Genomic DNA, 27919 nt, shown 5'->3' with positions numbered 1-27919 from the left:
TCCAAAGGCAATAGTCTGCATCTGTGAACCCCAAGTTCCTAGAATATTCACCTCGGTCAAATTTTCAGTGATCTAGGTTATTGTCACTGGATTCATCAACTTGAGTAACAGTGCTTCAGGACTCCTAGGTGCTCTAGTTCTTTGGGGCTCATTGTGACATTTGTGCATAACCACATAGAGGAAGTTTAAAGCACAGAACCCCTTCAGCAGTCACTAAATGTATGCCCTCCCCTTGGACATGGATCTCCCTCAGCCGCTACCAAAGATCTGTTTTGTTTGGCTTTAACCACGCCTTTGTTTCACATATTTTACAACAGGTGCTTTCTTACTCAAGACTCCCCCTCATTCTTTCCCCAGAAGAAAAGCACACCTCCGAAATGGTAATTTTGTGATCACACATTCTGAATGCTACAGAAATGAAACACACACATGAAATATACAGTCCAAGGCAACTTGAAACATGCCTCCAGATGTTGCCAGATATGTTCATGTGCAGTTCCGGGTCATCCTACAAAACGAGCATCAAACCAACCCATCTGTTTGTGGGAAAGAATTTATGAACCAACACTGTTGTTTTATATACAGGAGCTTCAGTGGAGACACTTCCAATCATTGAATCCTTTTCCTCAGTGTTTTAATACCATTCCATCAAAGTTGACTAGGCTGGAGGGAAGTGTCCCCTTTAGCTAGTCCATGGACCAGGAGCATCTCCCCATGAGAGGCGCATGGACATGGTGGGCTGTCCTTAGGTGGGTGGGGTGGTGCCCACTGAATGAGCTGAAGGGGAAGCAGTCTCACTCCTGCGGCCACATCTGTTTAGATCAAAGTTTAGCCCTTGATCCAACCTGGACCAGATTCTCTGTTTGGGCAAACCGGGCAAGGACTGTCAGGACCTTGAGTTCAGGGAACAGGTAGGATTGTTTAATGTGGTTGTTTTTCTACACATACAGTGAAGTCCATAAAGCATCGCTTTAGCAAAGTAAAGGGAAGAAGAGACAAAAATAGAGAAGGAGATGTGTAATGAGAAGAAGACAGATGGTTTGGCAGGAGGGTAGGAAGCAGGGCTCAGGGAGATTGGTTTGGTTCCTGACTGCTTTGCTATTCCTCTTTCCCCACCCATGAGTTCGGTGAAGAATCCTTGAGTCCTTCCAGTACAATATCCTTCCTCTCCCTTAGCCTAGGTTGAGCTGTTTTTGCTACTTTTAACCAGGGATCCCCTGGCTGGAACAAGTGGGTGGGCAGACATAGTGAGAGGAAAAACTACTGCTCCAACACTGGCTGGTTCTCTACTGTCACCTCTGAGTCCTGCTCTCGCAACCCTATCTTCTCAGATGGGCTACCTGGTGGTGTGGTGGGGGTCAGCCTTTCTTTATTAGATCTTCTGTCTGTGCAGAAGAAACCAGGTAATGCTAAATCTTTGCTTCATTAATCAATTTGGTAAATATTTTCAGAGCACCTTTCTCATGCTCACACACTTGGAGACCCACTGCAGATGGTCTATGATAAAACTAAGTCTCTCCTCTCTAGGAGCTTAGTGTCAATAGGCTAAATACCTTCTTTAATTAGATCTGTGAATCAAGAGAAAATTTTATTTTAATCCTAGCAATTAAAAAAAATTCCTGGGATTTCTTTGGGGGCCTAGTGGTTAGGATTCGGCACTTTCCCCACCAAGGCCTGGGTCCAGTTTCTGGTCTGGGAACTGAAATCTCACATCAAACCACTCATGCTGCAGCCAAAAAAAATAAAATAAAATAAAATAAAAAAATAAAAGGAGTTTAAAAAAATTCCTTTCCTTCTCATTGTATGGCAAATATTCTAACGACAAGCCTTGAGTAAATTTAAAATCTAGAAATGAGTTGATCAGATCTTTAAAAAGAAAACTTTTATGAGTGTATTTTCACCTATCTGTTATTTATACAAAATGTTTAGGTATTTAAAAATTCAACTTAAAGTTTTATGGCAAGAAAATCCTGCGGATTAATTCCACATCAAACTCTCTGCCTTGGCAGTATTCAATTTCTTTTCTCAAAAAAAAAAAGATTTTTTTTTTAATCTAGTGTTGCTTTCGTGTTTCTGTGAAGAACCCCAGGATCTGACACAGGAGCTATAGAAATTCTGTCAGTGCCTTTTAACTTAGAAAAGCAGTGTTTTCTCAGATCTCAGGTGATGTGGCTCTGGGCAGAGTGTTTTCTCAGATCTCAGGTGATGAGGCTCTGGGCAGTGTACTTGGATTGTACACTCTGCTAAAGCTGCTTGTTACAACTTAGAAACAGGCAAGGAAGAGGAGGAGGGAGGGGTGAAAGCAGAGAAGGAGAAACTAAACCCAGACAAAGGCTTCTATCAGCAGCTGTTTTCCTCCAGGTTCTGCACATTGCCAAGTTCTGCACTGATGCTGAAATAGAAGAGCCTGTGATGTCTCAAGCTCTGTCTCCCTCTGGTGACCACTCTTACTATCTCCGGATTCCTGCAAAGCCTGTGGCCATCCCTATTTTTCTGAGAAGCTGAACGGCCATTGATCAAAAAAAAAAAAAAAAAAAATTCCCACTCTTTCCCTCTGAAGAGTCTGATGGGCACCTCAGCTGGGGCGGCCGTGGAACACCAGCAATGAATGACACACGCCTGGGGTTCAATGTCAGCTCCATGGTCTACTATGAAGCATCCTGTGCATCTTTGAAACTCTCTGTGTCTGCATTCTCCTCTGTAACAAGAGGGTGAGAGGTGCATGAACCAGAGGGCCTTAGAACAAAGGATGAGATACTCTCCCTCAGCACTTGCATGGAGACCATGTGTTACTGAGGCTCTGGTCAGAGGGCACTGGACTGGGAATGATGAGAGAGACAGCTTTCCCCACAAGCCAAAGGCATCCGCAAAAGATGTATTAGCTATGAAATGGTGACGGTATGTCTATTAGGCGTCAGTTACCTTGTCTGGATCCACAGCTTATACCTTGTTTTATTTTATCTTTGTCTTCTTTTAGGGCCATACCCATGGCACATGGAAGTTTCCAGACTAGGGGTCGAATTGGAGCTGTAGCTGCTGGCCTACCCCACAGCTCACATCAATGCCAGATCCTTAACACACTGAGCGAGGCCAGGGATAGAACCCGCATCCTCATGGATGCTAGTTGGGTTCATTACTGCTGAGCCACAGAGGGAATTCTCCACAGCTCATACTTTAAAATCAGATCCTAGGTGGTACAAAACATGAAAAACATATTAAGAATTCCCCAGATCTTGGTCACTAGAAGAATTTAGACATTTCCTTCTCAGGGAGATTCTGAAGTCTGACTCTTTCAGTCAAATCCTGATTCCAGCACCTTTCTGTTGTTTGCCTTTGGGCAAATGATTTGACTTTTCTGAGCCTGGTCGCCTCCTCTGTAAAATAGGAGTAAGAACATTCCCCCATCCTCACAGTGTTCTTGGGACTACTAAGTACATCCATACTTGTGCAATGGAAAACCTCAATCTATATTACATACGTATCATCAATTCCAGTGCAAGATAAGCTTTTTACTCTGAGAGGAGAAGGGAGCTCTGCATCAAGGGAGAAAGCTTTCTAACTCTAGAATACTTTTTATTTTTTATTTTTTGGTCTTTTTAGGGCTGCACCTGCTGCACACAGACATTCCCAGGCTAGGGGTCAAATTGGAGCCGTAGCTGATAGCCTATGCCACAGCCACAGCAATGTGGAATCCAAGCCGCATCTGTGACCTATACCACAGTTCATGGCAATGCTGGATGCTTAAGCCACGGATCAAACCTGTGTCCTTATGGATACTAGTCAGGTTCATTACTGCTGAGCCACAACGGGAACTCCTAATTTCAGAAGAAATGGGGTTTAGCAAAAAGGAAACTTGCTTTCCTTACAAAAGTGTGGTTTTCAGAATTAGTTGTATATTAGAATTTCTTGGGGAGCTCTATGAAATGTCAAAACCTGGCTCCAACTTCTGGGGTTCTGATGTAACTGACCTGGGGTGTGGACTGACATTGAGGTTTATAAAAGCTCCCCAGCTGCCAGCAATATGCAGCCAAGTCTGAGAGTCACTGCCTTAGGAGGATTTCTACATACCTGCATGAAGTTGGATTCCCCCCCCCCTTTTTTTTTTTTTTGCACCTTCATGCAAAATTTGGTAAGGTATACTGGCTAAAAAGCACTTTACAGAGTTCCTGTCTTGGCTCAGGGAAAACAAATCTGACTAGTTATCCATGAGGTTGCAAGTTCGATCCCTGGCCTTCTCAGTAGGTTAAGGATCCAGCATTGCCATGAGCTGTGGTGAGGGGCACAGACATGGCTCAGATCTGGAGTTGCTGTGGCTGTGGTGTAGGCCAGTGGCTATAGCTCCAATTCAACCCATTGCCTGGGAACTTCCATATGCCGCGAGTACAGCCCTAAAAGGACAAAAAGACCAAAAAAAAAAAAAAAAGGCAGTTTAAGAACTGAGAATTTTTAAAACTAGAGCAGCCTGACTGGCTTTTGAGACTCAAGAAAACAAAAGGGGAAAGGACTTCTAAGTCCCACCAAGTGTTTTCATGAATTGCAATGCTCTCCAGGATATCAAACCTGCCTTCTCTTTAAAATCTCCTTCACTTACACAGGGCAGAAGTCCCTTGCCATGCCCTGGAGATCCAAAACCAGCGCACAGGTGTGCACATACGGACACATGTGAACCCAAGCCAACATCAAAGGAAGTTTTACAAGGGGTCGGTCTCTGTGACATATATGAAGGGACTCTCTTCAGGAAGGGAAGGAGGGGGCCACTAGGAGACACCTGCCTCTTTATTTGTGGTGTTCTATTTGTCTGAGGCTCAGAGCCCATCTGGAAATAATAGGGTCAGGCAGTGGCCATGAGCCAGACCTAGGGGATACACATCTCTGGGGATTGTGAGGGGAGTACAGCAGGCAACTGAGGAGGTGCAGGCATGGATGGCATATCTAGAAGGCAGGGAAGACGTATCTAGTGGGGACAGCAAATAGCAGTGAGGTGGAGGGAAGCTTTCCAGTATAACCTGAAGTGTTACTTGTCTCATTTTTCAATCAAGAGCATAGACTCTGGAGCCAGCTGATCTGAGTTTGAATCCCAGATTTGTGACTCACTCTGTGACTTGAGCATGCCATTCAACCTGCCAATGCCTCAGTTTTCCCACCTGTAAAATGGCAATGATAACAGCATTAGGAAGAGTTGTCGAGAGGCTTACAAAAAGTATTCAATGTCAAGTGCTTTGATAGTTGGGAACATATGCAGTGTTAAGATTTTTATGATTTCTGAATAAAGGTTTTTAAGTCTTAATGAAGGGAAAATTTAATTAAAACGAAAGTGACTACAATCAAAAGAGTTGTACAAGAAAATGAAAAGAGAGCTCTTTGATTTGGGAGACTTCTTATACCCCCCGCAATGTGGACCCTTCCTTTAACTTCTGCAGGAGAAGTGCTAGAAGGATGCAGCAGCTGAGATGCAGCTAGAAAAGAATGCCACATCAGGCCAAAGCCAGCTGGTGTCCTCCGAAGGGACAGCAGGGGATGCTACAGGCAAAATGCAGGCAGAACTGGAATCTTTTCACCTCAGAGGAGAACGTCACGTGCTGTAAGAAGAATGCCTCAGCCCTTCTGGGTTCTAGGGATAAAAATTTCTAGTAATTTTGTTGTAGGGGTGACTACACATAACTATCTCCATTGTTCGGTCTTAAAACTCCCTTTTCCACTTAGATGGACCTTACTGACCAAGCTGGTTTCCAGATGGTCCCTGTAGCATGAGGCATGTTAAACCTGCAGGCAGAATGATTATTCTCATTATATCATCTTTGGGGGCAATTCTGCTGCACAAATTCTCAAGGGCAACTCCAGGAAGCTTTTGGAACATAAGATGAAGTTCCTAAGGAGAGACACTGCCCCTCCTTCACGAATGTGACAAACCAACAGACTTTACAGCTTCTCTCACATTATCTTGGGGGTGGGGAAGATCCCCAATGATCACCAGAGTCAGACAGGGTCAAAGGGGTTAGAATAACCAATTCTGGGTCCACTTAAGCACTGATTTAAGAGTTCATAAATTCCCCAAAGAGCTTCAGTCCAGAGAAGAGTCCCGAAAGTGTAAGACTCAAAGAGCAGCATGATCAAAGGAAAAGCTCTTTCAGGGTCTGTGTTAATGAGGGCATCACTCGAAGTTTTCTCAGGAAAGGTTTTTCAAGAGGCTTCATCGTTTTTTTTTTTTTTAATTAATTAACATTTTACATTCAGCATCCCACAGATTTCACATCTGCCACTGATTTCCTTACTAATTAGAAAAGCTGTTGGTGGAAGGATTGTTAGATGTTTGCATAGTCCAAATTAGGGCGTAATTAGAAGGCAGGGTGTGCACTAAAGAACAGCAGGGTTGATAAACCAGTGTTTACAGCAACAGGAGAAACTTCTTGATCATAGATGCCCGAGCTCATTTCTACTAGAATCCTATGTGAGTGCAGGTACAAATCTCTTTTGACATTTGGCTGGGAATTATCTGAAACTCTACAATCTTCAGAGAGAAGACTCACCTTGGGAAGCCTCTTAGCCTCAAATAGTAGAGCCATTCAATACCTGTGCTCAGGTGTAATCAGGATGAGACCGGGCACCAGTTTCATTACTATCTAACAATTTTTGGAATGCTTCTAGATAGGCATCTTAAAGGATTTCTTCTCTCTGTGGACTCTCCAGCCTGGCAGGGGTCAAACAGGTCTGGGCTATCCTGCCATTATTGCTCAGCCATTTTGTCTTTTTGATCTTCCTTAGGTACTGACAACAGCCTGCTGATTCAATTTAGAACAAATAAGGAGTATGGGCTGTTTGGCTAACACATAGTGGTTTGTCATAGAAAGTAACAAGAGAGATGTAAAGCATTTCCCTGGCGACAGAAAGTAACTACCCTTGTAAAGAAATGAAACACCTACTGAAAGCCAACACAGGATAGGATATGAGTAACTGGTGAAAATGAGGCTGCTATGAAGGTTTCCAAAGCCAGAGCCCTTGCTCTTGCCTTGGAAGATAGCAGTGACATTGACAAGAACTGGTAGCCCTTGAAGAAAGGTATAACTCCCGTGGGATTCCTGCTTCCTTTTGTAGAAGGAAAGCACTGTGGTGTAGATTGTCATGGATGTGACATGTGGGCTCCAGATGACACCAGCATGTTGTAAAGTCCAACAACTGCCTTCTCCACTCTTGCGGAATCATTATCCACCATCAACCATATCATCCCACTGCCCCCTGCAACCTTCATGCCCTGATCTTCTAGGTCTGTGGACCTTCCCTTCAGCTGCACGGCTTTGACCACACTCACAACTAGGTTCTTTGATCCAACATGACAGGGAGCCATCTCTGCCTGCTTTCCCACATTGAGTGGGTTTGTACAATGTTGCATACACCTGGCCCATGCTTAAGCATGGGGTGGCACATTCAAAGTCCACCAGGACCAGAGAGGTAGCACAAATAATTGTGGAGACACTAGCCAACCACAGGGCACAGGCTCCTTCTAGAGAAAGCAGCCGCCACTTGGCTCCAGCCATGTGGGAATGTGGACTGAGCATTTCCCGATATTTCTCATTTCTCAAGAGAAACTGGAACACTGGATTTGTAGAGGAAATTTGCCCATTTTGGAAATGTTAATGACAAATTCAAAACTTTAAAAAACTACAAGTCAAACAAAAGGACACACACACACACACACACATACCACTTGTACTGTATTCATTCTATATGTGGTCCAGATGGATTCTGCCTTAGGCTGAGGATCCCAGTCTCAAAAGATATAAACAAAAAGTGCCAAAGGAATTTAGAGATGGGTGATTTTAACGTGAGCTGGACGAATAATGGAAGACTATTAGAAGGACCATGACAACTCTTACTGCTTTGTACCAAAGATATAATCTCTAATGTTCTGCTTATTGTTTACCTTTTCCATTCTTAAATTGGGGATTTTTTTTTAATTATGAAATATTTGTAATTTGGGAAGTATTCTGTTCATATAGTACCCTACTAAGTCTCTATGTCCCTAGGAAGCTATTCCTGGCAGTTTATGCATGTTATTTTATGATGTAATATGTTAGGATAGAGGTAAATAAATCCCTGAGGCAAAACATAATTTTTACAACTCAGGAATTTTAGCACAGATCATTTAAAAAATCTAGCAGAGTGACATCTGCTAAAAGAACATTTACTCTCTGAAGACATATCTATAGCTGAATGTTGCCTTCAGAAACTAGAAATGTCTCGTTTTTACCAAGGGCTTGTCTATGAAATAAGATCACAATCCAAAGATGGTTATGAAATGTTCTTTTAGAGTGAACATGGTGAAGTGATGCATCTGCAATAACACACTTTTTTTGTATAATATTTTTAAGGGAGAAAACTGACTTTAAAATTTTTATAATGGTCATAATCACATATTTAAGAAAAGGGATTTATTTCTTGTGGTACATTTAAAATTTTCTTTTTTATTAAGAACTTAATTTATGTGGAATAAAATTCACCCTGTTGTGTATCCAGCTCTATGAGTTCTGAGAAACACATACAGTTATGTAACCTCGGGTGCCATTTGGATGTCGGAAGTCAAATGTAAAGAGAGTCTCAAACCTTGATTCATTCACTGCTTCAATTAATTATTTCCACTCATTCAATCATTTAACTCTGAAAATGGACCACCTATGGGGAATACAAAGAAGCGCAGACATGGTCCCAGCCTTCCTGGAGCTTTTTGATTGTAGATGAGCCAGACATCCAAAAGTCATAATGCAGTCAATAGAAGAAACTGCTCTGAAGGATATCTGTACATAAACATCCCATTCATTCATTTAACTAATAGAATCTGATCCATCCATTGGTACCAGGTCCACTGATAAGCATTGAGAATGCAGCCATGGGCAGGAGAGCCCTCACAAGCTCAGACACCAGCTGCCCTGGGGAGGATAGAGATCTGGGGGGAGAGCTCCGGGCCTGGACAGAACTGCCTCTGACACTAGGAGCAGAGGGGAAGGTGTGCTGGAGATGGCATAAAGGGTCTTACTGAATTGCCTGTGCAATGTGTCTGGCACAGCCCAGGTCTGGAGGGGTTGAGGAAATCTTCACTGCGAAGGTACAGACATTGCTCAGTAGATTGATTTATGACAGGATAATGATGGAGAAAATATGTGAGAGAGCATTTTCACTCAACTATAATCCAAGAAAGCTTCTGCTTTTCATGCTGCAATCAGGCATAGAAAAATGGCTGTCTGGCCTACAGGGAGTCTATGATCCATGCACTGGCAGAGCCAGGAAAGCCATTTATTACTAATGGGAGGACAGAGAACAGGCCTGGGTGTCTGGTACCAGTCACCCTGCCTAGGGCCCCTGCTGGCCCAGCTCCAGGTGCTGACAGCTGGAGGCTGGGCCCGTAATGAAGGAGACATTGCTGGGGCTCACGCCCAGCCAGCCATGGGTGCTGCGATAAGAGGGCCTAATGGGCTGCCTTGGTTACTCTGACAATCTCAAGGCAGGCAGACGATAGTCAGAGGGAGACAGAGTTAAAGGTTCCTTGGACTGGAATGCTTGGTTTTGTTCAGAGCCATTGGCAGCATCTTCAGGATCTTCCACCATGCCGGGCAGTGTTCATCAGATGACAAACAGGACAGTTAATTTGAATGATGACATGTTTATGGGCTTGAATTCTGTTGCCTGCTCACACTCCACCTCTCCCTTACAAATGAATGGAAATCTCCACTCCAAGCCAAGGACTTGCCTTCATTTTCTTTTGCCTCCAGCCACACCTTTGCAATCTCATCCACATTTCCCTGTATATCTAGATGCTGGATGCTTTGCAAAGCACAAAATCAACTTTAGAGTGAAGTCAGATAGATGGGGAGGTGGGGATTCTCAGCCTTGGCACTATGGACATTTGGGACTGGGCAATTCTGTGTGGCGGGGGCAGTCTTGTGCTTTGCAGGAGGTGTAGCTGTATACCCAACTTCTACCTGCTAGATGACAATAGCACTCCCTCTAGTTAGAGTAACTCCAAATGACTCTAGACATTATTATCAAATGTTTCCTAGGTGGAAAAAACTGCCCCTCATTGAGAAACTCTCAGATAGACCTGGGTTCTAATCCCTAACCACTTATTAGGTTATTCAGCATCTCTTAACCCAATATTCTTGTCCATAAAATATTTTCTCTGGTTGTTATAATAGTTGACAAACTATAAAGTTGATTAATTCCTGACACGTGGAATATATTTAAAAGGCAGTTATTATTACCATTTCAGAAAATTCATTTCTATGAATTTTCCTAATTTTCTTTTTGTTGTTGTAATAAGATTTCTGGTGACCAAAAAAGTTCAATAAGAACTGACAGAGATTTTCTTGGCTCTGTCCCTAGCCACGTAAAGATGCTTGGCTTGGATCGCATCACCTAAAAAGTAGGTCTCTCTCTGGGAAAGCTGATGTTTTCAACATTCCTATAGGATGGGATCAGTATCCCAGGGAGCATAAAGAGACTTAGGCCTTGTTTTTGCCGGCTCTGGGGTTTGAACTGCATCCTTCACCTCACATTATGAGCCCACAGGTCACTTATGGTTTCTGAAGCCAAGATTTGAATCCCCAGACTTTGGGATTCAGGGCTTAGGACAGACACAAACTGATTTAGCAGCAGAGTTTTTAAATGGCTTGTGAAGTAGGAACCATTTCTTGGAATAAGTTATATTTTTGAGAAAATGGCCTTGTAGGGTTGCTGATCAGGGCTTAAGGAATGTTCTCCATCTCCCTCCACCATCTCACCCTACATTCCCTTCTCTTTCTCTGTCATTCTGAGAATATGAACATTTTAATATAATTACATTGAAAAGCATGCTTCAAGAAATTAATATTCTTCTCTTGGCTGATTTAGAAGAAAAGGAAAGGGGAAGAGGCAGAGAAACAGGAGACATATTTTGTTTTTCAAAAATATGAGGTAACATATGGGACATTTTCCTCCCTCTTCTCTTTCTCCCCCTACCCTTTTCCTTTCTATAAAAACCTTTCCGTTTGCTCTATGATCTGCCATGCATAATGATACTTACAAAACTAGGACATAATTTGAATTGAATAAGAATGCCAAAATCAATTGTTTAATTACACTGGAGTAAGCTACATTAGTGTATTCTTTAGTTGTACAGGGATTTTGGTTAAAATTTTACTTTTTCGGAAGAATAGGACCCAAAGAGGAATAAGATAATCTGGGTATCCAAGAAGGAGAAAAACTAATTAGGAGAGAATAGATAATATAGTTATTACGAATATTAAATTAGAAACTGAAAAGAGATTATACAGTGCTCACACAGAGTAAATGGTTAATACATTTTGGGAGAGGAAGCAGAAGGAAAGACAGGGGGAGGGAGGGAGGGAAGAAGGAAATAGCTTGTAAAATAGCATGCAGTAAATGACAAATGAGGGCGAAGATGATTCTTAAGGAATTTAGAAAAGATTCTAGGGCATGGGGTGTTCAGAGAAAACTCGAGGTAAACATGGAGAGACATATGAACTGTTAGACAGTGAATAGAAACGGAAGTCTCAATTTAACCAATAACTTAAGTATTTCTAAGAGATAAACACGCATCAGGAAACATTCTACTAAACATGAATTCTTTTGAATTGCCACAATTCTCCTGTGAGCTCCTTGAAATATGAAGCTAATGTAGGACAAGAAAAATGATTGCTTCTTATATACAAAAGCTCATAGCACTACAACCAGGTGGAATTCATCCGAAGTTCACAAGGCTGGCTCAACGTGTGCAAATCAATTAACATCATACATCACACTAACAAAAGAAAAGTGAAAAACCACATGATCATCTGAATAGATGCAGAAAAAACATTTGACAAGATTCAACATTCGCTCATGATAAAAACTCTTACCAAAGTGGGTACAGAGGGAACATATCTCAACATAATAAATGCCATTTATGATAAACCCACAGCCAATATAATACTCAACAAAGAAAAGCTGAAAGCCTTCCCACTAAAATTTTTAATAAGGATGCTCACTCTCACCACTTGTATTTAACATAAATTGGAAGTCCTAGCCACAGCAATCAGATAAGAAAAAGAAATAAAAGGTATCAAAATTGGAAGGGAAGAGGTCAAATTGTCACTACATGCAGATGACATGATGCTATATATAGAAAACCCTAAGGACTCCACACAAAAACTATTCAAACTGATCAACCAATTCAGCAAAGTAGCAGCATACAAGATTAACATTCAGAAATCAGTTTCATTTCTATATACCAACAATGAACAATCAGAAAGGGAATACAAAAACAAAAAAAACAATACCTTGGAAGTTCCTGACATGGCACAGTGGATTAAGTCTGACTGCAGTGACTCAGGTCCCTGCGGAGGTGCAGGTTCAATCCCCAGCCCAGGGCAGTGGGTTAAAGGATCTGGCATTGCTTCAGCTGGCGCTTGGATTCGATCCCTGGCCAAGGAACTTACATATCCCACTGGTGAAGCCATAAAAACAAACAAACAAAACTAATACCATTTAAAATCACACAAAAGAAACTAACCTAGGAATAATCTGACCAAGGATATGAAAGACTTATATGCTGAGAATTATAAAACATTAATAAAGGAAATTAAAGATGATTCAAAGAAATGGAAAGATATGCATCCCATGCTCTTGAATTAGAAGAATTAATATTGTTAAAATGGCCATACTACTTAAAGCAATGTACATATTTAATGTGATCCTTATCAAATTACCCATGATATTTTTCACAGAACTAGAACAAATAGTCCAAAAATTTGTATGGAACAATAAAAGGCCCAGAATTGCCAAGGCAATCCTGAGGGGGGTGGGTGGGAGAAAGCAGGAGGAATAACTTTCTAAGACTTACAAAGCTACAGTAATCAAAAGAATGTGGTATTGGCATAAAAAGAGACACATGAATCAACAGAACAGAATAGAGGGCCCAGAAATAAACCCAGACACCTATGGTCAATTAGCCTTTGACAGAGGAGGGAAGACTACAAAATGGATAAAAACAGTCTCTTCAGCAAGAGGTGGTGGGAAAACTGGACATCTGCATGTAAATTAATGAAATTAGAACACACCCTCACACCATGCACAAAAATAAACTTAAAATGGCTTACAGACTTAAACATAAAACTAGAAGAGAAAATAGACAAAACATTCTCTGACATCAACTGTACAAGTGTTTTCTTAGGTTAGTCTCCCTAGCAACAGAAATAAAAACAGAAATAAACAAATGGAGCCTAATTAAACTTATGAGCTTTTGCACAACCAAAGAAACCATAAAAACAAACAAACAAAAAGACAGCCTACAGAACGGGATAAAACATTTGCAAACAATGTAACTGACTAGGGCTTAATCTCCACTATATATACAACTCACACAACTCAACAACAAAAAATACCCAAACAGCCCAATTGAAAAATGGGTGGAAGACCTACATAGACATTTCTCCAAAGAAGATATACAGCTGGCTTACAATCACATGAAAATGCTCAACATCACTAATTATGAGAGAAATGCAAATCTAAACTAAAATGAGGTACCGCCTCACACCAGTCAGAATGGCCATCATTAACAAGTCTACAAATAAAATATGTTGGACATGGTGTGGAGAAAAGGGAATTCTCCTATACTGTTGGTGTTTATGTAAATTGGTACGACCACTATGGAAAGCAGTATGGAGGTACCTCAGACACCTCAAGTACTAAATATAGAACTACCATATGATCCAGCAACGCCACTCCTGGGCATATATCTGGACAAAACATTCATTCAGAAAGATACATGCACCCCTATGTTCACTGCAGCACTATTCACAATAGCCAAGACAGGGAAACAACCTAAATATCAAACAATAGATCAATGGATTAAGAAGATGTGGTATATATACACAGTGGAATACTATTCGGCTATAAAAAAGAACAAAATAATGCCATTTGCAGCAACATGGATGGAACTAGAGACTCACATGCTCAGTGAAGTAAGTCAGAAAGAGAAAGACAAATACCATATGATATCACTTATATCTGGAACCTAATATATAGCACAAATGAACCTATCTACAGAAAAGAAACAAACTCATGGACATGGAGAACAGACTTGTGGTTGCCAAAGGGGCAGGGGGAGGGAGTGGGATGGACTGGGAGTTTGGGGCCAGGGGTTGAATCAGAATTGCAGCTGCTGGTCTACACTACAACCACAGCAACACCAGATCTGCGCTGCATCTGAGACCGAGGCCTAGGTCGCAGCTTGCAGCAACACTAGATCCTTAACCCACTGATGGAGGCCACAAGATCATTCCCATATCCTCTCAGAGATGTCAGGTCCTTAACCTGATGAGCCACAATGGGAATTCTGATATTGATTTTTTATTAATTTTATTAATCAGTTGTATACTTCATTTTTAATGCTCAAAATTGACTTGATTACATGTGAAGTATGTAAAAATACTTTTAACTTTGTTTTTAAAATGTTTTTATTATAGTTGATTTACAATGTTCTGTCAATTTCTGCTATACGGTAAAGTGACCCAGTCATGAATGTGTATATATATATTCATTCTTTTATATATATATTTTTCCATATCATCCTTCATTGTGTTCCATCATAAATAGCTAGCTAGCTATAGCTCCCTGTGCTATACAGCAGGATCTCATTGCTTATCCACTCTAAATGCAATAGTTTGCATCAACTAACCCCAAACTTCCAGTCCACACCCTCTCCAGCATATGTTATTTGTAGACTTGTTAATGATAGGTGTGAGGTGGTACCTCATTGTAGTTTTGATTTGCATTTCTCTAATAATTAGCGATGCTGAGCATCTTTTCATGCGCCTGTTGACCATCTTTATATCTTCTTTGGAGAAATGTCTACGAAGGTCTTCTGCCCATTTTTCAATTGGGTTGTTTGTTTTTTTGCTATTGAGTTGTATGAGTTGTTAACATAGTATTGGAAGTTCTAGCCACGGCAATCAGACAAACAAACGAAATAAAAGGAAGATAAGAAATAACTGGAAAATAAGAGGTAAAACTGTTACTCTATGCAGATGATATGATACTATACATACAAAACCCTAAGGACTCCACACAAAAACTACTTGAACTGAACAACTAATTCAGCAAAGTAGCAGGATACAAAATCAACATTCAGAAAATGGTTGCATTTCTTTTAATTTTTTTTTTTTTGCCTTTTTATGGTCGTACCCTCAGCATATGGAGGTTCCCAGGCTAGGGGATGAATCAGAGCTGTAGCCACTGGCCTACACCACAGTCAAAGCTACACCAGCTCTGAACCGCATCTGAGACCTGACAGATCACAGCAACGCAGGATCCTGAGCGAAGCCAGGGATGGAACATGCGTCCTCATGGATGCCAGTCAGATTCGTTTCTGCTGAACCATGATGCGAACTCCCCTTTTAAATTATTTGTAATTGCCTTGGAATTTCCCCTTTCTGGACCAATTCTTTGTGAGACATGTTATCTAAACCTCAGAGAGTAAACTAACCACTTATTCTCAGTAAGAAGCTCTCTGGAGCAATTGTGCCAAGCAGATAGACCTTTGAAAGGAGTGGCATTTATAGTCCCACTTAAGAAGTTGTGTAGTTTGTGGAAAGCACGATCTGTTTGTGTTTCACCAATGTGATCTGTGATCTGGATGGTGACCCAAGTTAATAGGTGCCATGTTTTCTATGTATTCTACCCAGTTGGCCTGTCATTGGACTCAGCTCTGCGTTACCAACTGGGCATGGCCTCCCAGTGCCAGTTACTCCAGGCTCTACTCTGGCCATTCCTTGAAGGCTTACTATTTGGCAATTGCTCATAAGGGATTGCCTTTTTTTTTTTTTTTTTTACAGATCTATAAAAATAAGATTGACCATAGCTTTACCAGAAAAGCATATTTAGAAAAGGATGGATAATTCCATTGTGACTCAATCATGTCTTCCATGATTTTAAAAATTAGAGTTACATCTCATTGTGTACTTTCCCCTTCAGATTGTATCAGTCATTCTATGAGTCACGGAGATTAGTTATCTTGCTCTCAATCTGCTTGTATGCTGGTGGTCTAGTTTATACTGTTTGCTACTGGGACAATGTGATATCATAAAGATAGTCTTTGACTTCAGAAACTTAGGGTGATTCTAATTACCTTCAAAGGCTTCCATGGAGTGTGGTGGGGGCAGGACAAGTTACACCTCTGCCTTGGTAAAATCACTTAAATTGTTCCTACGTTCCCTTTAAGGCTCTATAACTACATGATTTGTCCCATTAACTCACCCTCTGCTCCTATCACTCTGCCTCAGTCACTCTGTATACACCACGGGGGGCTCTTCTTCCATTTCTTAAAGATGGCAAGCTCGTTTCCAACACAGCGTTTTTGGTTTGGAACATTGTTCATTCTCTACTTCATTTGGATGTCTATTCAGCTATCACCACCCCAGAGAAGCCTTTCCTAACTACTCTTGAGAAACATGTCACCAGCCTCATAATCAATCTCTATCATTCTATTTAATTATTTCTTCTTTGACTTTCAATATCTGATGTTATGTGTACATTTATTTATTTTCATTGATTATGTTTTCTCCTCTAGAATATAAGCTCACCTGGAATAGGATTTTCATGTTTTACCTTACCACTGTGTCTCTAGTATTATATATCTAGAGTCCAAAAGAGATAGATGTAGAAATAATTTAAGGAATTAATGTAAGAAATACGGTAGCTAGTTACTAAAGATCAAACAACACAGAATGAAAAAAATTTACAACCACCAACATAGAGTAGGTAAGCAAAGGAGACTGTGGTATTCCATGTCAAGTTTCTCTCTCTTTGCTTTGCTATTTTTTTTTTTTCTTTTTAGGGCTGCACCCACAGAATACGGAAGTTCCCAGGCTAACAGTCAAATCAGAACTCTAGCTGCCAGCCCACACCACAGCCACAGCAACACAGCAAAGCGGGATCTGAGCCAAGCCTGCAAACTACACCACAGCTCATGGCAATGCGGGATCCTTAACCCACTGAATGAGGCCAGGGATTGAACCCACATCCTCATGGATCCTAGTCGGGTTCGTTACTGCTGAGCCATGATGGAAACTCCAAGTTTCTGTCTCTTTCTGATTCCTGGCTTACAGTGGGGGCTTAACAGTATCTATCTTTCTGTGGGGTGGGAGGGCTGCACCCAGGGCATATGGAAGTTCCTGGGGCTGAATTGGAGCTGTAGCTGCCAGCCTATACCACAGCCACAGCAACGCTGGATCCGAGCCACATCTGTGACCTAAACCACAGTTCAGAGCAATGACAGATTCTTAACCCACTGAGCAAGGCCAGTGATTGAACCCACATCCTCATGGATACTAGTCGGGTTCCATGACCAGGAATTCCAACAATACCTATTTTTGCATGAATGATTAAATGCCTCAAATTAAGAGTTGGGACTAGACAATTTCCAATGGTTTCTCCAGTTCTAAAATTTTACAAGTCTTTAAAATCTTAAGGGCCATCAATGTTGTGAAATAAGATGTTGCTGGAATTCTCTGAGATCCTAGACTAGGGGAATTCTCTCAATATCATACTGACGAGAGGGAATGTTTAGGGAAGTAATAAGCTTGTGTCTTTTTTTTTTTTTTTTCTCTTTTCCACTGGAAAAAGCCAGGGAAGATATAAAAAAGAATCAGAGTGTTTTCATAGTGGAAACTGGGCTAAACCAGGGAAGGTGTGCTCCCTATTTTTCAAAGTGCCCTTGTTGGCAAACAGGTAGAGAAGTTTGAGAGTTAACAGCTGTCACAGTTGCAGAGAAGGTCAGGCTTGCATTTTGCATTCCAACACACCTCTTTCTTCCTGAGTCCACTTTTCACCCCATTTATTGCAGTCTAGCTATTGAATTTCCTCGTGCTGCTGCTTGCCTTCTAAATCTTTCCCCTCCATGACTATTCTACTGCTCTGCAGAGAGATTTATCTTGTTGCTTTCTCACCCAGCTGGAGTTCCAATACCCTCATTCTCATGGTAGCCCAACCGGTTAAAAGCATTCATATTAAAGGGTTAATGGGACCTAAAGAAATTTTGCATTTTGTAAAAATGGTGCAATGTCTTTCCTAGTCTTCTAGGACCTGACATTCATGGAATTAAGGCTGTAGTCTCTCTTTCTCACACACATCCACAGACACACAAAGCCTACTGCCCTGAAAAGTTACCCTGCAAGCTTGGATGCAATAAACAAAGGCATGCCTTGTGAGCAATCATGGCTGTCTACATGCTAAGAGCCTCACATATCTCCTGATATTCATAGGTTTGGAGGTACAATCTTTGATGTTTTTCTAATCAGATCAAACTAGCAAATAAGGTTTTCAGAAAAAGGTATTTCCTAAACATTGCAATTTCTATGGTCTTAAGGAACAGGGTGCAGAAATATGTACTCTGACTTAATAAAGTAACTAAGTAGTAAGCATCTCTTAGAAATTATCTTGACATGCAGCCAGAGCAGAGACCCTCATTCTCACTTTGCCATTAAAGGATTTTATCCCTAATCCTGGATTTCAAAGACAAGTGGTGATGAGGAGTAGGATGGATTTCAGCATCTAGGTAACTTTTCTGGAGAGTTTTGAGATTACCAAAGGGAGAGGGCCTACAAAAAAACAAGGTTTTAATTTGTATCAGGGCCCTCATAATTTGGTGTAAAAATGATAAAGTGACATCATTGTATAACTCAAGATGCTTACACTGGAAAAAGGCACTTATTAAAAAAGTGAGGCCGGAGTTCCCATCGTGGCGCAGTGGTTAACGAATCCGACTAGGAACCATGAGGTTGCGGGTTCGGTCCCTGCCCTGCTCAGTGGGTTAACGATCCCGCGTTGCCGTGAGCTGTGGTGTAGGTTGCAGACGCGGCTCGGATCCCGCGTTGCTGTGGCTCTGGCGTAGGCTGGTGGCAATGGCTCCGATTCGACCCCTAGCCTGGGAACCTCCATATGCCACGGGAGCGGCCCAAGAAATAGCAACAACAACAACAACAACAATAACAACAACAACAACAAAAGACCAAAAAAAAAAAAGTGAGGCCAGTGTCCAATGGTAGCCCTGGACTTGAGGGGGAACTGAGTTTTAGCAGAGAGCCTTGCAACAGTGACTCGATATCGAGTGCATTTGGGGTGTGAGCAGTGAGCCTAGGACAGAGCATATGCCTTGGAGTTAAAGCAGACCTTGAAGATCAGAATTTCCAGGGAAAAGGTCCGGGAGTCTGGATTTTTAATGCACACCTCAGGTGACTATGATGCATCACCAGATCTAAGATCACTTCCTGGAAGCACCTCATCTGGTGGAGCAGAAAAAGGCTGGGGGAGTGTAGACTGATTTCTAGAATCAGAAAGAATATGATCCCTAGAAAATAGGGAAAGGCTGTGCTGGAGTTTGCAGTCGGGGATGAGAATATGTGAGAGGACTTGCACAGCTGTGGGGCAGGAGTAAGACAGTCTTTAAAAAAAAATTCTTTTTTTTTGTCTTTTTTATTTGCCTTTTCTAGGGCTGTACCCATGGCATACGGAGGTTCCCAAGCCAGGGGTCTAATTGGAGCTGCAGCCACCGGCCTATGCCAGAGCCACAGCAACGCCAGATCCGAGCTGTGTCTGCGACCTACACCACAGCTCATGGCAACATCAGATCCTTAACCCACTGACTGAGGCCAAGGATCGAACCTACAACCCCATGGTTCATAGTCAGATTCATTAAACACTGAGCCACGACAGGAAATCCCAGAAAATATTTTTTAAAGATCCGACTTCATTGCATTTATTGAGATGTAATTTACATGCAATAAAATACATAAACTCTACTGTAGAGTTTGGTGAGTTTTGAAAAAAATATATTCTCCTATGTAACAACAACCCTAATCATGCTGTAGAACATTTGCAACCCATGGAAAATCTCCTACATGCTACTATGTACTCAATCTCCTGATCAGCTGGATCCATACTCCTGGCGACCACTATTCTTTCCATCATTTTACATTAGTTTTGTCTGTTCTTGAAATGTGTATAAAGGAATCACACTGTATATATTTTCCTTTGTGTCAGAATATTTTTGCTCAGCATAATGTTTTTGAGACTAAATTATGTTGCATATTTTAGTATTCCACTGTATGAATGTGGATGGGCATGTGGGATGCTTCCACTTTTGTGCTACTATGATTAAAGTTTATATAAATATCTTATATGCCTGGAAGTTCCTAGGCTTGGGATTGAACCAGTACTGACAATGCTGAATCCTTAATTGCTAGGCCATGAGCAAATGCCCTCTTATAGGCTTGTAAGGTTTTTGTGCATACATGTTTTTACTTCTCTTGAGTAAATCTGGATCATGCAGTTGGTACATGTTTAACATTGTAAGAAATTGCTGCTCTTCTGTACATTTTTGCATTCCCACTAGCAGTATAAGAATTTCAGATGCTTGACATCCTTGACAATATTTGGCATAGTATTAAGTCCTTTAATTTCAGCCTTTCTAGGGACTATATGGTGTCTCATTTCGTTGTAATTTGGATTTCCCTAATGACTAATGGTATTGAACATTTTTTTTTTCAAGTGTGTGTTTGCCATGTGTGTATTTTCTTTTGTGAAGTACTGGTTCAAAATTTTGCCTATTTATTTTGGAGGTTGTTTGGCTTCTTATAACTGAATAGAGTTCTTCATATATGCAGGAAATTAATCCCTTGTCAGAAATACCTATTGTGAATATTTTATGCTGTCTGTAGCTTGCCTTTCATTTTCTTAATGGTATCTTTTTAAAAGCAAAAGATCATTACTTTGCTTAAATCCAAGTTATCATTTTATTCTTTTAACGTTAGGGAATTTTGTATCCTAACTACAACAATCTTTGCTTGCACTCTAAGGTCCCAAATATTTTTATCATAAGCTTTATTCTAGAAGTTTCATATTCAGACTTTTATACATAGGTCTCAGCTCAATCTTCAGTTAACTTTTCTTATGACCTAGCATTCAAACTTCTTTTATCTACTGTTTTAGTTAGGGTTCTCCAGAGAATGAACAGAACACACATCTAAAGCTTATCTATTTCTATCTATATGTCTATCTCTACCTTCAGTGTTAGATTTCTTTTAGGAAGTGGCTAATGAGATTGCAGAGGCAAGGTCAAAATCAAGTGAGCGCTTGTTTGGAGGTTCTAGCAGGGGAGCGCAGGTAGTCATATACCTTTGACCAAAGAACAGTCCTCCTCTATCAGGGATGGTTGTCCTTTTCAACCAAGCATGCTGCCTTGGGAGGGACGGACATGGAGCAGTGAGGGAAGAAGGTGACCCGCCTCGCCAGCCAGACCAGATGAATCAACCCTGGTGATCAATGGGGTGGCAGATGTTGCAGCCAGATTTTTGTGGTTGCCAGGGGTGGAGGGGGGAGGGAGTGGGGTGGATTGGGAGCTTAGGGTTAATGGATGCAAACTATTGCCTTTGGAATGGATTAGCAATGAGATCCTACTGTGTAGCACTGGGAACTATGTCTAGTCACTTATGATGGAGCGTGATAATGTGAGAAAATAGAATGTATACATGTATATGTAGCTGGTTTACCATGCTGTACAGTAGAAAAAAAAAACTGTATTGGGGAAATAACAATTAAAAAAATTTTAAAAAAAGAGAAAGGAACAGTGTGTCCATGCCACATGGCAATTCTGGGTTCCAATTTAGGGTAGAACTCGTATTTTCTGACCCAGAACTAGACAGTGCTGTCAGAATTTTCAGTTTTGACTGATATTTGAAAAGCTTTGTAATTTTTTAAAAAATAGAAGAAAATAAATGCTCATTTCTGCATTAAAAAAAAATCTAGTGGGGGAGGCTGACTGGCTGCTGACTCAGAAGGAATTGCAGTTCAAGTTCAAAGGCTGCTGGCAGAATTCATTCTTGCTCAGGGGAGGTCAGTCTTAATTCTATTCAGGTCTTCAGCTGACTGCATGAGGCCCATTCACATTATGGAGGGCAAATGGCTTTACTCAAAGTCCATAAATTTCAATGTTATTCTCATCCAAAAAACACCCTCACAGAACCATCTAGAATAATGTTTGACCAAATATCTGGATACCATGGTCCAGCCAAGTTGACACATAAAAATAACCATCACATCCACACAGATATCCAATTGTCCCAGGGCCACCTGTTGAAAATACTATCCTTTTCCCTCTGAATTATTTTGCGAAATTTTTTAAAAAAGTTGATTAACTATATATATATATATGGGTCTATTTTTGGACTCTTTATTTTGCTCCATTGATCTATAAATCTATCCTTAAGCCAAAACAATTGTTTTGATTTCTATAGTTTTGCAGCAAATCATGAACTCAAGGAATGTAAATCCCCTAATTTCCGCTTTTCCAAAATTATTTTGGCTTTTTTAGCTCCTTTGCATTTCTATATACTTTTTTTTTGGTTATTTTAGGGCCATACTGACAGCATATAGAGGTTCCCAGGTTAGGGGTCTAATCAGAGCTACAGCTGATGGCCTACACCACAGCTCATGGCAACGCTGGATCCTTAATCCACTGAGTGAGGCCAGGGATAGAACTTGCATCCTCATGGACACTAGTCAGGTTCATTAACCACTGAGCCACGAAGGGAACTCCTCTGTATACGTTTTAAAATAAACATGATAATATCTTTAAAAAATAAAATATTGTCAGGAATTTGATTCAAATTGTATTGAAGCTACAGGTAAATTTAGGACAACTGACATCCCAGCAATATTCAGTTTTTCAATTCATAAAAACAGCTTGTTTCTCAGCAATATAAACATATATGAAAACATATATGAAAAAAAGGAATTATACTTTATTTGTATATGTTACCTGCTTTTTACCTAACAGTATAATCAAGAACATTTTTCTATTAAATAATTATCTGCAGCATTATTTTTAAACATGCATGGTTTTGCACATTATGGAAGCTTCTATTATTGGATAACTTAGTTGTTTCCAACTTTTCACAGTTACATTGTTGTGATAAATATCCTCATATATCAATCTTTGTGCAACTAAGAATGTTTTCTTTGTATAATTTTCCATAAGGAATTTCTGAGTAAGGACATCTTCTTTTAAGGTAATTTCTTCTTTTCATAATGACTTCTTCCTGGGCTTAAGTCTACAGTTTTTACATGGTTGAATTAATGTATTTGGCAAAAACAGCACTTGTTTGATTTCCTCTAAATGTTTTTATTTGCTGGTGGATGGTTTTTGCAGAAAATTCTACTGAATTCATATTAAATCAGGTAAAGACATCAAATGATATATTTGTTGGTATATTTGTTACTTCTTAATTTTTTCTCATAGTTGATGTGGATTGTGGGTTACATTAGTCCATATACGTGGCTATTTGGCATTCATAGTGATGAAAGATATTAAACCTCCAGTATCGAAATCATAAGGCGGGGTATTGCATATAGCATAGTGATTTTCAGACTCTCTTAGAAAAGTGGGAGTCTGGGGACACTGGACTAGCATTCCCACATGATACAAAATAATGGAAAGGAAGTTATTTATTTATTTATTTATCTATTTATTTTTGCTGTTTAGGGCTGCCCCTGCAGCATATGGAGGTGCCCAGGCTGGGGGCTGAATTGGAATTATAGCCGCTGGCTTATACCACGGCCACAACAATGCAGGATCTAAGCCATGTCTTCGACCTACACCATAGCTCACGGCAACACCAGATCAAGGCCAGTGATTAAACCTGCATCCTCATGGATACTAGTCAGATTCATTTCTGCTGAGCCATGACAGGAACTCCAGGAAGTACTTACTTTAGATCGAGCATGCCCTTTCCTCTTTGTCATAGTTCCCACTTAGCCAGTGTCATTGATTAGGACACAGCTCAACTCTTAAAGATATTTGGGTTCATACTCTCTGAATTTTTCGAAGAGAACTTTCAAGAAAACTAATGCCAGCCATGTATGGGCAAACCCTGATTTGCTACTTTAAACCACTGTCACATGGTCTCTGCAGGCAGACATGAAAATTTCCTGGTGTGTCCATGATTGATCCTGTCTCTTGCATCCTTCTCCAAGAAATTCCAGACCTCTGTCTGGTAACCTATCAGCTCCATACTTTCAACAGAAAACTTCACTCTTCTGAGATACAGAACAGAGATCTTCTCTGTGCCTAGGTTTTTCTAGTTTCTTTTTCTAGTTTTTCTAGGTTTTTCTAGGTTTTTCTAGTTTCTAGTTTCTAGGTTTTCCAGGTTTTTCTAGTTTCTTCAGAACTGTGCAAACATAATGTATCTACATAGCGCCTCTCAGATTGGTAGGCTCTGTTTTAAGGATCTAGGGAAGATACAGCTCCCACTTTTCAGTAGTTTTTAATTCATGATACACTTATGCTGGGACCAAATGCAGGATGTTCACTGTCTATTTTCCGACCCTACCCAGCCAAAGAGAATTCTCCAATTACCAGATGAATTTCCTGATTCTTTTCTTTCTACAAATAGGTATTCTCTTCTCCTAGGAGAGAAGTAAGGTCAATCTGCACAATCAAGCAATGCAGAAAAGAGAAGGTGAGGAAAGGCAGAAAAAGGAGAAGGATGTGTTGAGAGAAGTTATGGGGAACTGTGAATTGAAATGATCTGGACCGGCAGCAAGGGGGAGGGAGAGGGGTAGAAGACGAAAGGGGGTTTTAATAAATACTGTTCCAGCCTTTGAATTTGGATACCCTTGATGGTTTTTAAGAAACAGAAGGGTTTGAGTCCTTTTGAAATTACTTTTGGCTGTAGGAATCGGTTTCTTGATTGCAACCCTGCTCTGAGACCAAACTGTGTCTGCCCCAGGTTTATAAAGGTTACACAGACTTAGGAAAAGGTTTTCCTCCTTCATACCCTTTTGAAATTGTGCTCTGATTGTATTAATGTGCTGTTCATGGGATGGTAAGTACCGGACACCTGTTTAAACAGATGCAAGATTGTTCCTTCTGGCCAAGAGTTTTGTTGTGTACCCTTGTGAAAAAAAAAAAAAATCCAAAACCAAGACAATTGAGACATGAATTTCTGTTTTCCTTTTCTGTTTATATTTCTCATTCTATGGTTTTTCTGAGGTAGGGAGTCCACATTAAAGGTCATAATGCTTCTGGCTCTAGGGTTTAATTTCTTAAACATAGCCCAGGTCAACTGGAGTGCTCGAGTTTATTACTTTTTAAAAACCAAACCCTTGCCAAGCGAAAGGAGAGAAGGGCATGTTTAGATGAAAGTGCTTGATGTTCAAATTCTGCAGTTTGTTGACATTTTATTGCTCAATGCAATTTTTCCTACCCTGCAGGGCATTTTGCTTAATGGTTTCACAAGAACAGTACAATGAGGCTTCAAAGCAAGCCCCAGGTTTCAGCAACGATGGTCTTATTCCAGTTTATATGAGTCACATGTCCAAAACCTTGTATAAATCTGAAGTTTTTCTTATAAATGCTCGAGCCCAGAAAAATATGGTAAGCTACGTTAGCAAGCCATATAAGACATCACACACTAACACGGAAATAAACTAGGTAAGATAACAGATTTTTGCACAGGCTGGAGGGGACGAGACGTGTACCTAAACCTGACCTTAAACGTACAGTAATCAATTCATTCTGGGATATCTGTCACCAGTGGTCTGATAGTGCTGGCTGTTGAGTATGAATTGATCATTTAGAATTGGCATGATGCCATAAGCACTGAATTATTACAAATGCACCAACAAGATGAGGTACAACCCCAAGAAGTCTGTCCTTCACGAGTATTTATTCCACAGGTCAAGGGGAATATGAGCCATTTATTAACTTAAAGTGGTTCTCATCTCTCAACCACATACAACCAGTAAAACATGCCTTTATGAGGGGATATATACTTTCACAGTTAAAGAAGGAAGTGCCAGTTCTTACACTTGGCACTGGAAACGCTCTCCCCTCCCTCTCTTATCATTATCTGATTTGAGATCTGACTCTTCTTCTTTCTTCTCATGTTTGCACCGGACTGGGTACTTGTTACGGTCAACACGGTCTTTGCGTTTTTTTCTTTTTTTGTCTTTTTAGGGATGCACCTGCGGCATATGGAATTTCCCAGGTCAGGGTCAAAACTGAGCTGTAAATGCCAACCTACCCCACAGCCACAGCAACGTTAGATCTAAGCCATGTCTGTGACCCACCCCGCAGCTCCTGGCAACACTGGATCCTTTAACCCACTAAGCGAGGCCAGGGATGGAACCCACATCCTCATGAACACTAGTCAGGTTCATTATTGCTGCACCAGGAGGGGAACTCTCAACAGGGTCATTGTTAAAAGGTGCAATGCTAGGAAAGCAGGCCCAGCAGAAATGAGTAGGCCTGGAGGAAGACCTGGCATTAATGGTTTTAACAAACCCAAAAAATGTTGAGGGGGACTGTGGAATCACAGTCTCCGGAGGTTAGGTGAAGAAAAGTAGGCGCATTCCCCTGTCTGGAATGGAGTGCCTACACTGCTTCTAGCAAACACGTGAAGTCTGTGGATCGTTCAGGTCTCTGCCCAGCATACCATGCTTTTCTTTTCAAGGAAAGGGCTCTCTTACCTTTCAATAGAAGTTCTCACAGCAGGCAGAGTGGGCAGAGGCATTTCCTTGCTGATGGTTTCCAACAGGCTAATCCTTCAGGAACTAACAGCAGCCAAACCTGCAACATTTAGGAGACGGTGGGGTCTGAACTCGGGCAGAGGAAAATGTTAACACGTACGTGAAACTCCATCCGACAGCCCTACTGCAATACTCATTGCACAACAAAGGAAATTTTCAGCCCTGGTTTCAAATTTTCTTCTCATTTGCGGGCTTCGGGACAGACCTCAATGTTATTTTAACTCCGTTTTCTCCAGGCCAGGAGATTTACTTAATTAGGTAGCCAATCAAGAAACCCTGTGACCGAGCACTTTGCAGAGCACAGGGTGGAGGGCTCCTTGCAGTTTGTGGTGTGTCTGGGAAACAAAGGAGCCTCTGGAGAGGTAGTGCAGCCATTTAAACACATCTGGGAAGAGGCGGAAGGATATTCAAATAAAGTGACAATTTTATGCGTCCGTTGTGCCAAGATCAATTCTGGTAAAATGTTCCTAAAATCGAGGTGTGATTTTGCTCCACTGTCAGAATTTAAATCCGGGAAGAAACGATAGCTAGAAATTCACTTGGAATGCTGCTCTCGTACGTACAGACAGAAAGCAGTACTTTCCAATCCCTTCTGATCACTCTGAAGCTTAAGGATAAATTGCTTCCTCCTGGAGAGACATCATTACAACCCAGCAATTGTTCCGAATGTGACATCATAGAATTTTTCTTACAGATGTATATACAGATCCAGACAAACAGAGAGGTTTACAGCCATGATGTCAGGAATCCATTCAGACAAGTTACAATAGAATGGTTTCTTTCTCCTTCAAGTCTTTACACATTTTAGAAATTGCCTGAGACAATAAATCTTGCACGAAAAGGCAGGCCCCCAAAGGCAGCCACCATCAATAACATGACGGGTAACTTTCAATCTAACTTGTTAATTATTCCCTGTACCTGCTATTCACTGCTTGTAACAAATTTATGACAATTTAAAACGTGTTTATAATTGAAAGTTGATCTCTTTCAACCGAGATGAATTGCAGACAAATAAATGCCACAAATAACAACATGTAAGTCATTCGTTAACATATTCTCTGTGCTAAATTAATTCACAAAAGGAAAAGTGAAGGAGGAACCTGGGGTGAGAGAAGGGAAGTGTGAATGACTCACCTATGAGCAGTACAATTTTTGCAAAAGAGACAAGAGATGCAAAAAAAAGGAGGGAAGCTTAAGGTAGAATGAAAGCTCTTTTTCACCTTTTATTGACCATCCTTTGAAACTCAAGTCATAAGTTTTACCTGTGTTAGAGTGTGTTTTCCTCAGTCACATGCTGCCTCTCCCTGCC

General features: G+C 40.8%; 1 long non-coding RNA gene across 1 annotated transcript in view; it reads right to left on the bottom strand.

Moving 5' to 3' along the window:
* Positions 1-26752, bottom strand: part of LOC125124359 (uncharacterized) — a 94010-nt gene extending 67258 nt beyond the window's left edge. Inside the window, exon 1 of the long non-coding RNA XR_007134287.1 lies at positions 26551-26752. This is a non-coding gene — a long non-coding RNA (uncharacterized LOC125124359). The remainder of the gene's footprint in view (positions 1-26550) is intronic.
* Between the last annotated feature and the right edge of the window lie 1167 nt (positions 26753-27919).

This window comes from Phacochoerus africanus, chromosome 4 (genome assembly GCF_016906955.1).
Source record: "Phacochoerus africanus isolate WHEZ1 chromosome 4, ROS_Pafr_v1, whole genome shotgun sequence".
NCBI lineage: Eukaryota > Metazoa > Chordata > Mammalia > Artiodactyla > Suidae > Phacochoerus > Phacochoerus africanus.
This window is presented reverse-complemented; position numbering and strand designations above follow the sequence as displayed.